Source organism: Lygodium microphyllum, chromosome 13, assembly GCF_053477565.2.
Source record: "Lygodium microphyllum isolate KBCC chromosome 13, Lygodium_microphyllum_v1.1.10, whole genome shotgun sequence".
Classification (NCBI taxonomy): domain Eukaryota; kingdom Viridiplantae; phylum Streptophyta; class Polypodiopsida; order Schizaeales; family Lygodiaceae; genus Lygodium; species Lygodium microphyllum.
This window is the reverse complement of record NC_141147.1, coordinates 28104323-28107581: the sequence shown is the minus strand read 5'-3', so window position 1 is coordinate 28107581 and position 3259 is coordinate 28104323. Positions and strand designations below refer to the sequence as shown.

The following is a 3259-nucleotide window of genomic DNA, read 5'->3' as shown; positions in this document are numbered from 1 at the left end:
CCAATCTATGCCAATATGATGTGGGAGAGCATTTAGATGATCTGGAAATGAGACATTACGTTGTCGTAAAGTTCACGCAAAGGCTGCAAAACACGGGGTTCAAGGTACAGCAATGGAAGAGACTAACAAGAAGAAAATTGAATTGTTGATGCCAAAGTACACTATATTCCTTGTCAAGAGAGTTACATGAGGTCCATGTTCAGAAAAAAAACTGAAGCATCTCATAAACTGTTTAGCATTCCGGTGTATGAACTCAGTTACATTAAACAGAATATTGGCATTAACTAATAATCCAGAGGGAAAGTGATGAGTTCTGGCAGTGGACATATTGACATTTAGATCAGATGCAGTTGATACTGCTGATTCAGAAAATGATGCTGTTGAGGCAACACCTGAAGATACTCAACTAGTTGTGGATGCTGAACCTGTTGATGAAAATACCCCTCTGATATCCCACCCATGCGGCTGGATACATAACTCTATGAACAACCAGCGAAAGAAAAACGAACTTTTGTTTGCTTAACCAATTAGTACTCTGTTCACATCGATTTGTAATAGCACCACGCTCAGTCATGAACACTGTTGGCAAGTCAACTAGATCAAGGGCATAACTTACACCTGCATATCTTTGTTGATGCGGCAGTTCGAGCTGAGGTTCTGTCCTTAGCACTGCATAATGGGTTCACAGCAACAGAATATGCTGAATAGTAGGGCCAGAAGCCAACAGAATTTCTGCTTTGCAATCAGATCATATGCCAAGATCTATTTCACCTCTTGTCGATCAGCAGGGAGAGCACGCCCATGTGCCTCTGACAGCACCCTACCTCACCTTGATGCTCCCAAAGACGAGATGAACATAAGGAAGGGTTTTACATCTTTTGGTGCAAATGTCCAGGGCATATATGGCAAAAAATGTGTCTCTTAATAGGGATGTCGAGGTATTAGTCATGGATTCCGCAAAAAATGTGTCTCTTAATAGGGATGTCGAGGTATTAGTCATGGATTCCGCAAGCAATCATGTTGACGACACAAGCATCTCTAGCATTTTCAGGGGAAAGCTTACTTTGGAACGGAATTAGTACAGGAGCAAAGCCCAGAAAATCACAATCAGACTGGTGATATGAAGACGTTGCCATTTTGGGCCTGGCTCTCTACAAACGGCTTATTGTAGCTGTGAAAGCTCATGGTATGGGCCCTGAAAGCATTGCAGGTGCTCTCATGCACTTTAGAAAGAAATATCTTTTGGATCCAAATAAACTTCAGGCTGCTCCACAAGGTAGCCGAGGCCACATCCAGTGTGGAGGTACATCAGCCACCACTGATCAAAAACTCATTCTAGAGACTATTGAAAGCCTCCTGCCTGTGTACAAAAAATGTGGTGCCAACCAACTTTCTTTCTAGTTTTCTTCGGATTGCTATGATGCTTAACACAAGCGTTGGCTGCAAGAGTAATCTAGAGAGGAGGATTGGCTTGCAGCTGGAACAAGTCAGCTTGGAGGACATGCTTTTTCCGAATTTATCCTACAATATTGACACACTCTATGACACAGATTGTACTCAAAGGATCTTGGATCACTTCCTCTTGTTAGATCAATCTGCCGGGATTGCTTCTTCACCAAGCTCAGTAGACGAGGGACCTCTGATAAGCTCCCCTTCACTCACTCCATTAATGATGGTAGCAAGACTGATGGATGGTTATCTTGCAGAAGTTGCCCCAGATGTTAACTTGAAGCCAGCCAAGTTTCTGTCTTTAGCAGCAGCACTTCCAAACTATGCAAGGATATGTGATGATGGTCTATACAGAGCCATCGACATTTACCTAAAGGTGAGTTACCTGGCCCATCTCTTTTCCCAATCCATGAGCCTGCACCAGCACATCGAAAGCAAGCTTTGCAACTAAGTGCTTTTGATACTAAAAAGGCACATCCCTGGATCAGAGAAGATGAGCGAGAACAACTATGCCCCATAATGGATTGCCAAAAGCTTTTACTTGAAGCTTGTACTCATGCTGCTCAAAAATGAGCGTCTTCCCCTTCGCATTATAGTGCGAATACTATTCTTTGAGCAATTGCAACTTCACACTGATACCGAGATGGCTTGCGGCGAGAGGCTGTCTTCTGATAGGTTTTTTCCCGCTGAATCCCTGAGGCCAATGACATATCCAAGCCCCAAAAATACTGATTCCCCTGTGATTTTTTTGTCATGTCGTCTTCCCTTGTCCCCCAAAACAGCCTGCATTTGCCTTGCTTTTTCCCTCCAAAAGCGATTCAAAACCCAAAAATAGGTTTCCCCTCTTCATCCTTGAATAACCTCTTACACCTTTAGCTTTGGCGATGTCGTATTGCTACGCATTCGAGGTGTGAAAACCACCCAAAAGTTGTGCATGAGATTTGTTACTTTGTACATACTTTGACGTAGACGTTGTGCTTTGCTTTGCTTGAACATTTTTCTTTCAGTTGGTTCATGATTCAATTTTACAGAAGAAACAAGCGTAAGTTCCTTAAGAGGCGAACTGTTCTTCCTCACAACTGAGAATGGAACGGTGGATATCTTGTTTATCCATCTCTTTCTACATTACACACATTTGATGCTCACACAGCAGGTTGTTATTGATTTGCCATTGATCCGACTGGGAGGTACTTTGCAATGGGGAGTGCAGATGCTCTTGTGAGTCTTTGGGGACTTTCTGAGATGCTTTGTGTTCGTACTTTTACCAAGCTTGAAGCAAAGCAAGAGACCTAGAGTTGAAGGGACATGCAATGTAAAGAGGAAAAGATGCTGCTTTTCTGTGTGTGTAAGAGAGGAAAGTGTGGCTAAATAAGTGGGCTTTTTCTGGTTCATAAAAAGAAAACAAAAGGGAAAAAGAAAACACTAATGAAGAAAGCTAAAGAGGGATTTTCAAAAGAGCTAAAGAGGGAGGGAAAAAAGAGGCGTATGTGACAGAAAAAGAAGGAGAGGAATTACGCTAATAGGGAGGAACAGAGCATTGGAGGAAGGGGAGTGCTCTGCAATCTGTGAATAAGGGGAGCAACGAGAAGTGCAGAGAAAGGATTGGAGGGAGAGCTACGAGGAGGGCAGACAGAGTATTGGGTGGGAAAACGCAGCAAAGGAGTCCGACTGCTAATGCGACAGAGATGAAGATAGGCACCGTAATAGTACCAGAGAAGATGACGGACTGGGGAGGAAAACGCAGCAAAGGAGTCCGACTGCTAATGCAACAGAGATGAAGATAGGCACCGTCATCTGATCGTAGATGCAT

General features: G+C 43.3%; 1 pseudogene; it reads left to right on the top strand.

Annotated features, from left to right (window-relative positions):
- Positions 1 to 1017: 1017 nt before the first annotated feature.
- Positions 1018 to 2532, top strand: LOC148026454 (BTB/POZ domain-containing protein At1g30440 pseudogene; annotated as a pseudogene).
- The last annotated feature ends 727 nt before the right edge of the window (positions 2533 to 3259 follow it).